Genomic DNA, 12463 nt, shown 5'->3' on the forward strand with positions numbered 1-12463 from the left:
AGAAATTGACTGGCCTGCACAGAGCCCTGACCTCAACCCCATCAAACACCTTTGGAATGAATTGGAACGCCAACTGCAAGCCAGGCCTACTCGCCCAACATCAGTTACCGACATCACAAATGATCCTGTGGCTGAATGGAAGCAAGTCCATGCAGCAATGTTCCAACATCTAGTGGAAAGCCTTCTCAAAAGAGTCTGACACTTTGGTAGCAAGACCTCAAAGTATGAGTGAATTCACTGCCCTTTTAACCAAATTCAAGAGGAAATGCACCCCCAACCTGAATGAACATATCTTAGCACGTTGCTAGTAAAGATAAAAGACAGGAACACACATCCAGATTCTAATCTAATCAGTTTGAATGTTCTGACCAGACAACAGGGATGTTCCTGATAACCAGTGAACCCAACATACAATCCAGTCACTTTAAAATACATCTACCAGAAAACATACAATGTGATAAACATGTGCAGCTCTTTAAAAGCTCTTGAAAAAAAACAAACACAACAATTGAATTCACACAGTAATATACATTTTGTCAATTCAAGTTTTCATGAGTCATTACACTTCTCCTGGCTTCAGTGACCCCAGGACTTCAGTGGACATGTCTCTTTCCCGCAGCCTGGTCTCAGAGCATTTTGTATTATTCTCTATATAAATCCAAGACACTCCATTTAGTATGATATGTTGTGTTAGGTATGGATACGTAATATAGATCGTTACTTAAGGCATAAACTAAAATAGGGTGGTTGGGCAGTGTGGATAGGTAGGCAAACATCTAGCAAACCAAAGGTTTGGGTTTGGACAACTTTAGTATGTTCATCACGTACAACATTAGCATTTTAGCTCATTTGCAACTTTTCAACTACTTACTACTGTTGATGATCAGTTACTTGAGAAGGAGACCAAGTCAAGACGCTGGACCGGGTGGATTCAGTTTATAGTAAGGCAGTTTATTATGAGACAAAGATATTTGGCAAAGCGTGCACGGACTCGTTCGTTTAGCTCATAGGGAACTAGCAGAAGAGAGCCCCGAAACATAGTGTGCGTTTAATTTATACAATGAAATAACAGTGTGTTGACGTTGAGTCTAGTAGGTCCGCTCTCCTGACTGGTCGATGAGTGGAGGGACGGTCCATTCTCCGGGTGGTGTCGACTTCCCATTGGCCCTTGGCAATGTCCTTTGTCCTCGGAGTCCAGCACCCATAAGTGTGTGTGTGTGTGTGTGTGTGTGTGTGTGTGTGTGTGTGTGTTTCTGCTAAGTCGTGTCTGGGTGGTTGCGATAGTCATGGGATGTTGTTTTTTACACCAGTGGTCAGTTCGTGTGGCTAGGGCGCTTCCTTTTTTGACATGTTGTGTGAGTGCTTAAGTCAGCCATCTGTCTCTGGGTGTGCTCGTGATTGGTATCAGTTGGTTGCTCAATATGTCTCTGGAGTTTTGTTGTGTGCTGTTGTGAAGCATGTTGTGCAAATGCCCTCCTTATATATCATTAGGTAAAACGTTAGATTATCTTTATTACACTACATTTTATCTACTTTGCAACTACTTAGCATGTTAGCTAACCCTTCCCCTGACCTTAACCTGAAACGTTTTAGCTAACCCTTCCCGACCATAACAATAACCCTTTTAGTTAACCTTTCCCCTGACGCTAACCTTAAACATTTTAGCTAACCCTTCCCGACCATAACATTAACCCTTTTAGTTAACCTTTCCCCTGACGCTAACCTTAACGTTTTAGCTAACCCTTCCTGACCCTAACATTAACCCTTTTAGTTAACCCTTCCCCTGACCCTAACCGTAACCCTTTTAGCTAACCCTAACCTTATTAACCTTTTAACCCAACATTCTGTAAAAGAGAAAAGTTCCTCAAACACTAACTATCACATCATTGAATCTGATAAATATTTCAGTCAAAACAAACAGTAACTCACTATTAATGTATAGTAAACTTACAGTAGACAAACATGCCTATGATCCCAGTATAGAAACTCTAGAGGGTATTATAAGAATATGTCGAAGATAAATACACAACGCAGAGTTTGAGAGTTTGAGAGGATGAGAGGACTAAAAACTAGAGTTCTAATGGTCAATAGCGAATTGTAAATAGGAGTTCGGTTGCAGTACAACATCTGTTCAGAATCTGTGGAATGTCACTCGACGTGTGCTACATGTGACACGTTTTCATTGGTCTGTACATCAAGTCGGGAGCAGGATACTGGTTATTTAGCCATTAGCCAAGTTGTACTGCAAGGACTTCTGATTGGCCAATCCCAGGCTAGGGTGGGGGGTTATAAATGGCATCCTGTTCCTTTGTTCTTTGGGGAAAAGCTGAGGACAGGGGAGACTAAACATCTACCTCCCAGCATAACATCTTGATTTGTCCTCTCTGAATAAACCTATTTTTCTCCTCCTGATTTGCTTTGAAGTTTATGTCATTGAAGAATAACATAAATTTCTAACAGCATCTTCCAGCACAGAAAATTTCCTGAATCACAGAGTATTATAACATCAGATATTTGTGGCTTATCTCTGGTTGTAAGGGTTTAGTTGCTCTATTGATCATTACGAAACATATATTTACTGCAGTACTCTCACCTGTTAAAGTGTGTGTGTGTGTGTGTTTCCATTTGTGTACATTGATTGATACATTAATATTTAACACAAACGCCATCTTCCTTTTCCTGGGCTTGTTGGTGTACGTGTCATCATCAATATCCGGTCTGCATTGTTGGATTCTCCACTTCCTCTCCACCTGCATTTGCATAGATCGTCTCTTACTTTAATATTTATTTCTTATGTAAATAATTGAGCTTGACTTAGCTTAACCAGTACTAAGAAACTAATGGGATAGTCCCAAAAGTGCAAACTCTGCGCAACTAGAAACACATTACTCTTATTGAGTAAAATATCTCTAAAACCGATTGTCCTGGTTAACTGTCTGATGCTCTATGTAGAATGGTAACAACTGAGAGAGGTCAAAGACAAAACTGATCCTAGATCAGCACTCTTACTCTGGGACTCTTTGTGAGTACGGGCTCTGGTCAGATGTCCATGAATGACACAACTCATCTAGTGTCTATTCTGGTAATGCTATAACTTTTATGATAAGGACTATTTTCTATCTATTAACTAAAGTGTTTTTACTGTGCTATGACAACTAATAACTGATACCATTTATAAGGAAAACACTGGTACATTATAACACTTAGCAATACAGTATACCTGACAAGTAAATTATATACCTGGATCACAGTATATAGGTGTATTTAATCAGTAGAATGAACACATGGTACATATGGAACAGAATAGAAGCAAACATAGAACACTGCTGCATTTGAAATGGATTGATAATTGTAAAAACTTAAATGAAAACAGTGTATTTTTAAATTGGTATATGTACACCATATAGGTAAAAATGTAAACCACAGTTTAAAGCCTACTAGACCACAGTTCCACTCCCCTGGGCCTGATGAACAGTGGATAAACTCACATAGCTCTGGTGTCTTTAAAGATATCAAATACATCTTTATATGTAGTTACACATAGAAACAAAAACAGGTTAAGACTAACAGGGAAAACCAGAACAACTCCATGATATATGGGGTTACATTAATGGTTTTTCACACACCCAGTGTTTTGGAATACACGGTCCATCCTTCCAGCTCTTCAATGGGTCTGATGCTGTCTGTGAGATCTCAACACAAGCCGCCTTGTCATTCAAATTATTTGGTTCCCCTTCCATCCAATAGCTATAAACAACACAGAGAATCAGAGTTGAAAATCATCCAATACAAAAGAGAATCAGACGGTTAACCTAGTCCCCAGGCTCAGTTGCTACCATTCTACATAGAGAATCAGACAGTTAACCTAGTCCCCAGGATCAGTTGTTACCATTCTACATAGAGAATCAGACAGTTAACCTAGTCCCCAGGCTCAGTTGCTACCATTCTACATAGAGAATCAGACAGTTAACCTAGTCCCCAGGATCAGTTGTTACCATTCTACATAGAGAATCAGACAGTTAACCTAGTCCCCAGGCTCAGTTGTTACCATTCTACAGAGAGAACCAGACAGTTAACCTAGTCCCCAGGCTCAGTTGTTACCATTCTACATAGAGAATCAGATAGTTAACCTAGTCCCCAGGATCAGTTGTTACCATTCTACATAGAGAATCAGATAGTTAACCTAGTCCCCAGGATCAGTTGTTACCATTCTACATAGAGAATCAGACAGTTAACCTAGTCCCCAGGATCAGTTGTTACCATTCTACATAGAGAATCAGACAGTTAACCTAGTCCCCAGGATCAGTTGTTACCATTCTACATAGAGAATCAGACAGTTAACCTAGTCCCCAGGATCAGTTGTTACCATTCTACATAGAGAATCAGACAGTTAACCTAGTCCCCAGGATCAGTTGTTACCATTCTACATAGAGAATCAGATAGTTAACCTAGTCCCCAGGATCAGTTGTTACCATTCTACATAGAGAATCAGACAGTTAACCTAGTCCCCAGGCTCAGTTGTTACCATTCTACATAGAGAATCAGACAGTTAACCTAGTCCCCAGGCTCAGTTGTTACCATTCTACATAGAGAATCAGACAGTTAACCTAGGTCCCAGGATCAGTTGTTACCATTCTACATAGAGAATCAGATAGTTAACCTAGTCCCCAGGCTCAGTTGTTACCATTCTACATAGAGAATCAGACAGTTAACCTAGTCCCCAGGATCAGTTGTTACCATTCTACATAGAGAATCAGATAGTTAACCTAGTCCCCAGGCTCAGTTGTTACCATTCTACATAGAGAATCAGACAGTTAACCAAGTCCCCAGGATCAGTTGTTACCATTCTACAGAGAGAATCAGACAGTTAACCTAGTCCCCAGGATCAGTTGTTACCATTCTACAGAGAGAATCAGACAGTTAACCTAGTCCCCAGGATCAGTTGTTACCATTCTACATAGAGAATCAGATAGTTAACCTAGTCCCCAGGCTCAGTTGTTACCATTCTACATAGAGAATCAGACAGTTAACCTAGTCCCCAGGCTCAGTTGTTACCATTCTACATAGAGAATCAGACAGTTAACCTAGTCCCCAGGCTCAGTTGTTACCATTCTACATAGAGAATCAGACAGTTAACCTAGTCCCCAGGATCAGTTGTTACCATTCTACATAGAGAATCAGATAGTTAACCTAGTCCCCAGGATCAGTTGTTACCATTCTACAGAGAGAATCAGACAGTTAACCTAGTCCCCAGGATCAGTTGTTACCATTCTACAGAGAGAATCAGACAGTTAACCTAGTCCCCAGGATCAGTTGTTACCATTCTACATAGAGAATCAGATAGTTAACCTAGTCCCCAGGCTCAGTTGTTACCATTCTACATAGAGAATCAGACAGTTAACCTAGTCCCCAGGCTCAGTTGTTACCATTCTACATAGAGAATCAGACAGTTAACCTAGTCCCCAGGCTCAGTTGTTACCATTCTACATAGAGAATCAGACAGTTAACCTAGTCCCCAGGCTCAGTTGTTACCATTCTACAGAGAGAACCAGACAGTTAACCTAGTCCCCAGGATCAGTTGTTACCATTCTACATAGAGAATCAGACAGTTAACCTAGTCCCCAGGATCAGTTGTTACCATTCTACATAGAGAATCAGACAGTTAACCTAGTCCCCAGGATCAGTTGTTACCATTCTACATAGAGAATCAGACAGTTAACCTAGTCCCCAGGCTCAGTTGTTACCATTCTACATAGAGAATCAGACAGTTAACCTAGTCCCCAGGATCAGTTGTTACCATTCTACATAGAGAATCAGACAGTTAACCTAGTCCCCAGGATCAGTTGTTACCATTCTACATAGAGAATCAGACAGTTAACCTAGTCCCCAGGATCAGTTGTTACCATTCTACATAGAGAATCAGACAGTTAACCTAGTCCCCAGGATCAGTTGTTACCATTCTACATAGAGAATCAGACAGTTAACCTAGTCCCCAGGATCAGTTGTTACCATTCTACATAGAGAATCAGACAGTTAACCTAGTCCCCAGGATCAGTTGTTACCATTCTACATAGAGAATCAGATAGTTAACCTAGTCCCCAGGATCAGTTGTTACCATTCTACATAGAGAATCAGACAGTTAACCTAGTCCCCAGGATCAGTTGTTACCATTCTACATAGAGAATCAGACAGTTAACCTAGTCCCCAGGCTCAGTTGTTACCATTCTACATAGAGAATCAGACAGTTAACCTAGGTCCCAGGATCAGTTGTTACCATTCTACATAGAGAATCAGATAGTTAACCTAGTCCCCAGGCTCAGTTGTTACCATTCTACATAGAGAATCAGACAGTTAACCTAGTCCCCAGGATCAGTTGTTACCATTCTACATAGAGAATCAGATAGTTAACCTAGTCCCCAGGATCAGTTGTTACCATTCTACATAGAGAATCAGACAGTTAACCTAGTCCCCAGGATCAGTTGTTACCATTCTACAGAGAGAATCAGACAGTTAACCTAGTCCCCAGGATCAGTTGTTACCATTCTACAGAGAGAATCAGACAGTTAACCTAGTCCCCAGGATCAGTTGTTACCATTCTACATAGAGAATCAGATAGTTAACCTAGTCCCCAGGCTCAGTTGTTACCATTCTACATAGAGAATCAGACAGTTAACCTAGTCCCCAGGCTCAGTTGTTACCATTCTACATAGAGAATCAGACAGTTAACCTAGTCCCCAGGCTCAGTTGTTATCATTCTACATAGAGAATCAGACAGTTAACCTAGTCCCCAGGATCAGTTGTTACCATTCTACATAGAGAATCAGACAGTTAACCTAGTCCCCAGGATCAGTTGTTACCATTCTACATAGAGAATCAGACAGTTAACCTAGTCCCCAGGATCAGTTGTTACCATTCTACAGAGGGAGAGAGAGAGCTAGCTGAGGACGAGATTATCAGACTGTAAAAATTCATTTATTACCACAGAAAAAAAGAGTGTAAAAGTATTCCAGAACCTGTTCACTCACGTAGGTTTAAATGGTGTGTCGCCAACCCACTGCCAGATTGCATCTTTTTTATATGCACCAATCCAGACATTCTTCTTAAATCCATTGATAAATATCTATAATATAATTGTTGATGAAAAACAATGGCCATTATTTAATCTCCACAGCAGAGAAACACTTCTACATTTTATAAATAATAGTAGTAGTAGTCTAATAGTAGTAGTAGTAGTAGTAGAATAATGTACTCAGCCTGGTCACTAGAAATACAAGGGGATTCAGGATGTTTGAAAAGGTCCTGAGTACTTCCATATATTCCTTCCTCAGTGCTCACTAAAACAATACCAAACTGTTGCAGAACACTGGTGCAAACTCATGATGCCCAGAAGGGAAGCGTGCTCAGACCACACAGACCAAGCACTCTCTGATGACTGCACCACGACAGTTCACAATGCTCTAGCAAGCTGGGAGAGTACTTGATGGAAACAGAGCGTTGTGTTTAATCATTTTAGTTTTAATCCTTTCCCCAACCCATAGCCCAAACCTTAACCCCTAACCATAACCCTTTGAATTGTTTTTGTTTTAACCCTGTAACCACACAGAATTAACCCTGTAACCACACAGAATTAAACATGTTGAAAACTAATGAGAGATAATAATAATAATGAAACAGTAGTATTGTAGTATTACTAATGTGTTATCTATTACCTGTTCTTCTCTGCTGTTTATAATAACCAAATCAGCACCCATTGTTCTGCAGTCCTTCTGACCACCCCCACCTGTGTCCATTGTGGAGGAGACATAGTAACAGCTGGTGCCAAACTTCCACCATCCATCCACACAGGGTTTCTCTGAAATAAACACAACAGAACAGCAGGCATTTAAAAGTATACCAAATATATTTATTTTGTTCTACTGTATTATTGACTGTATGTTTTGTTTATTCCATGTGTTTATTCCGGCCTTCCTTGTGGCTCAGTTGGTAGAGCATGGTGTTTGCAACGCCAGGGTTGTGGGTTCGATTCCCACGGGGGGCCAGTACAAAGAAAATGTATGCATTCACTACTGTAAGTCGCTCTGGATAAGAGCGTCTGCTAAATGACTAAAATGTAAAAATGTAAAATGTAACTCTGTGTTGTTGTATGTGTCGAATTGCTATGTTTTATCTTGGCCAGGTCGCAGTTGCAAATGAGAACTTGTTCTCAACTAGCCTACCTGGTTAAATAAAGGTGAAATAAAAAATAAAGAAATAAATAATTAAATCTCTTCTAAGTATGAAATAAAATTGTATTTTTAAATTAAGAAAATTAAAGACTGCACTCACCATAGAACCTAAGCCTCGTTTTAAACTGGTCTCTCTCAGTGGTCGTGGTATTTAGACTATTCTGTAGCTGGTCTCTCTCAGAGGCCGTGGTATTTAGACTGTTCTGTAACTGGTCTCTCTCAGTGGTCGTGGTATTTAGACTATTCTGTAGCTGGTCTCTCTCAGAGGCCGTGGTATTTAGACTGTTCTGTAACTGGTCTCTCTCAGTGGTCCTGGTATTTAGACTATTCTGTAACTGGTCTCTCTCAGTGGTCCTGGTATTTAGACTGTTCTGTAACTGGTCTCTCTCAGTGGTCCTGGTATTTAGACTGTTCTGTAACTGGTCTCTCTCTTTGGTCCTGGTATTTAGACTGTTCCGTAACTGGTCTCTCTCAGCGGTTCTGGTATTTAGACTGTTCTGTAACTGGTCTCTCTCTTTGGTCCTGGTATTTAGACTGTTCCGTAACTGGTCTCTCTCAGCGGTCCTGGTATTTAGACTGTTCTGTAACTGGTCTCTCTCAGTGGTCCTGGTATTTAGACTGTTCTGTAACTGGTCTCTCTCAGTGGTCCTGGTATTTAGACTGTTCTGTAACTGGTCTCTCTCAGTGGTCCTGGTATTTAGACTGTTCAGTAACTGGTCTCTCTCAGTGGTCCTGGTATTTAGACTGTTCTGTAACTGGTCTCTCTCAGTGGTCCTGGTATTTAGACTGTTCTGTAACTGGTCTCTCTCAGTGGTCCTGGTATTTAGACTGTTCTGTAACTGGTCTCTCTCAGTGGTCCTGGTATTTAGACTGTTCTGTAACTGGTCTCTCTCAGTGGTCCTGGTATTTAGGTCTCTCTCTTCAGTCAGGGTGTTGTAATTGGTCTGTATCTGGTCTCCCTCTTTTGTCAAGTTATTATAACTGGTTGGTTGCTGATCTCCTTTAGTCAGAAGGCTGTAACTGGCATGTTGGTCTCTCTCTGTTGAGCAGTGATGATCAATGACTCCATCTGTAAAAGGGAAAAGTTGATCAATTATTCAAATATGTGTAACTATCACACCATTGAAGTTTACAAAACAACATACTAAACTTACAGTAGACAGACAGGCCTATGATCCCAGCCAATAGGAGAACACACAGCAGCCCCAGACACACTGCAGCAACTCCGGATGGTCTCTTCCACCACTGAAAATGTACTGAATCACAGGGAAATATCATGTAAGAGCTTTGAACTCTCTCTGGTAATGTTAAAATACTTATATTATCCAGGAATGTAAGGAGCAAAAGCTATGAGTTTGTACTTGAATTGATACCTGAAAATGTAACACTGGGCTTGTTGGGAGACGTGTCATCATCAATATCCATGGTCTGCATTGTTGGATTCTCCACCTGTGTTTTTATAGATTGTCTCTTACATTTCTAGAAGTCAAATGCTATATTTTCCTCTGTTACTTCAGCTCTAGTGTAGGTTTGTATCTGTGTCTTATGTATCAGCAAGTCAAATACTTGAGGTGAGTTTGACTTAGCTTACCCAGTACAAAGGACAAAATAGGAGAGTCCCAAACTCTACCCAACTAGCAACACATGCACAGTGGTCAAGCTAAATCAAGCACACTTCAGTATTTGACATACAGTGCATTCAGAACGTATTCAGACCCCTTGACTTTTTACAATTTTTTTTACGTTACAGCCTTATCGTAGAATGATTTTTATTTGTTTTAAATCCTCATCGATCTACATAAAATACCCCATAATGATAAGTATAAACATGTTTTGGATTTTTTTTGCAAATGTATTAAAAAACAAAAATACATTATTTACATAAGTATTCAGACCATTATAAGGTCTGTCTATATAAGGTCCCACAGTTGACATTGCATGTCAGAGCAAAAACCAAGCCATGATGTCAAAGGAATTGTCCGTAGAGCTCCGAGACAGGATTGTGTCGAGGCACTAATCTGGGAAAGGGTACCAAAAAATGAAGGTCCCCAAGAACACAGTGGCCTCCATCATTCTTAAATTGAAGTAGTTTGGATCCACCAAGACTCTTCCTAAAGCTGGCCGCCCAGCCAAACTGAGCAATCGGTTGAGAAGTGCCTTGGTCAGGGAGGTGACCAAGAACCAGATGGTCACTCTGACATAGCTCCAGAGTTCCTCTGTGGAGATGGGAGAACCTTCCAGAAGGACAACCATCTCTGCAGCACTACACCAATTAGGCCTTTATGTTAGAGTGGCCAGACAGATGGTAGTAAAAGGCACATAACAGCCTGCTTGGAGTTTGCCAAGAGGCACCTTGAGGACTCTCAGACCATGAGAAACAAGATGCTCTGGTCTGAAGAAAGCAATATTGAACACTTTGGCCTGAATGCCAAGTGTCACGTCTGAAGGAAACCTGGCACCATCCCTACGGTGAAGCATGGTGGTGGCAACATCATACTATGGGGATGTTTTTCAGCTGCAGGGACTGGGATATCAGTCAGGAATGAGGGAAAGATGAACGGAGCAAAGTACAGAGCGCTGAGGACCTCAGACTTGGGCGAAGGTTCACCTTCCAACAGGACAATGACCCTAAGCACACAGCCAAGACAACTTAGGAGTGGCTTCGGGACAAGTCTCTGAATGTCCTTGAGTGGCCCAGCCAGAGCACAGAGTTGAACCCGATTGAACATCTCTGGAGAGACCTGAAAATAGCTGCGCAGCGACGCTCACCATCCAACCTGACAGACCTTGAGAGGATATGCAGAGAAGAATGGAAGAAACTCCCCAAATACAGGTGTGCCAAGCTGGTAGTGTCATTCCCAAGAAGACTCAAGCCTGTAATCGCTGCCATAGGTGCTTCAACAAAGTACTGAGTAAAGGGTCTGTATACTTATGTAAATGTAATATTTCCAGGGGTTTTTTCATTATGGGGTTTTGCATGTAGATTGATGAGGGGGAAAAAAACAATTTAATACATTTCAGAATAAGGCTGTAGCGTAACAAAATGTGGAAAAAGTCAAGGGGTCTGAATACTTTCCACATGTATTGTAGATATGTACTTTGTCCCAGTTACAGTTCACCTGCTTAGTCTCCCTGAGACACTAACATATTACATTAGAATCAGACAATGCATGAAATAATCATATCTGGTGAAATAGAGAAAATAAATCTTACCACAGTCTATGAGAGTTGAAAATGGATACATACAAATATGTTAAATGAATGACCATCAATGTAAGATTGGAATAACGTGTCCACAAGTTTTTTATAGTCTGAGAGACCCCACCTTTTGTGTCAACATCAGCATATCCTTTACCTTATTTGGTCAAAAAATTATGAACTAATGTACCACTGGATGGTAGGTTCAGATAAAAGCCATCGTCGTTAACAGGAAGTAAGTCAAACTGAAAGTTCAAGTTCCAGAATGCTGCGTAGAAGTGTTTTATTTCCCCTCTATCTCAAGCACATAAGCTATAGGGGTCAAAGGTAAACTTTAGGTTAAAATGAATGGTTGAATGTTCAGCTACTCCAAAATTCTAAAGCTTGGAAAACTTGGAAGGCTGAATGTGGCAAGGCAAAATGTGTCTATACCTTATTTAAAGCCCTGTCAACTGCCATTTTATAATAATGTTCAGTATTCAAACTGGGTTCTGAACTTTCTAACCTTGCTCCTGTCCCGACCTACAGTAACTCAGTAACTGGTTGCTGAACCCTGTTCGGGAGGAGGGTGCTAGAATGGTTTTAGCCAACAACAGATTCACCAATCTGTCCATGACAGGCCTAGCTGGTAACATCATATTAATCACATTGGAGGCAACATTATTTATCCCGCCCAACCCCCTTCACTTTTGATGCATTTGGCATTCTGCAGTCAGCTGGCCTATTATAGAGTACCTAGCAGGCCTATAGTAGGATATCTAGCTGGCCTATAATAGGATCCCTGGCAGGCCTATAGTAGGATCCCTAGCAGGTCTATAGTAGGATCCCTAGCAGGTCTATAGTAGGATCCCTAGCAGGCCTATAGTAGGATTCCTAGCAGGTCTATAGTAAGATCGCTAGCTGGTCTGTAGTAAGATCCCTAGCTGGTCTGTAGTAAGATCCCTAGCTGGTCTATAGTAAGATCCCTAGCTGGTCTATAGTAAGATCCCTAGCTGATCTATAGTAGGATCCCTAGCTGGTCTATAGTTAGATCCCTAGCT

General features: G+C 40.9%; 2 long non-coding RNA genes across 2 annotated transcripts; both read right to left on the bottom strand.

Moving 5' to 3' along the window:
- Positions 1 to 3245: 3245 nt before the first annotated feature.
- LOC145881536 (uncharacterized) lies at positions 3246 to 11568 on the bottom strand. The gene is made up of 7 exons (XR_014393093.1): positions 11439 to 11568; positions 9599 to 9674; positions 9380 to 9481; positions 8326 to 9294; positions 7710 to 7852; positions 7026 to 7120; positions 3246 to 3747 (listed from the first exon to the last, which is right to left on the bottom strand). It is a non-coding gene; the product is annotated as an uncharacterized LOC145881536 (long non-coding RNA).
- On the bottom strand, positions 3774 to 6944 carry LOC145881537 (uncharacterized). The gene is made up of 5 exons (XR_014393094.1): positions 6410 to 6944; positions 5562 to 6250; positions 4131 to 5349; positions 3972 to 4024; positions 3774 to 3918 (listed from the first exon to the last, which is right to left on the bottom strand). It is a non-coding gene; the product is annotated as an uncharacterized LOC145881537 (long non-coding RNA).
- Positions 11569 to 12463: the final 895 nt, after the last annotated feature.

This window comes from Salmo salar, chromosome 08, assembly GCF_965601325.2.
Source record: "Salmo salar chromosome 08, fSalSal1, whole genome shotgun sequence".
In the NCBI taxonomy this organism is placed as follows: domain Eukaryota; kingdom Metazoa; phylum Chordata; class Actinopteri; order Salmoniformes; family Salmonidae; genus Salmo; species Salmo salar.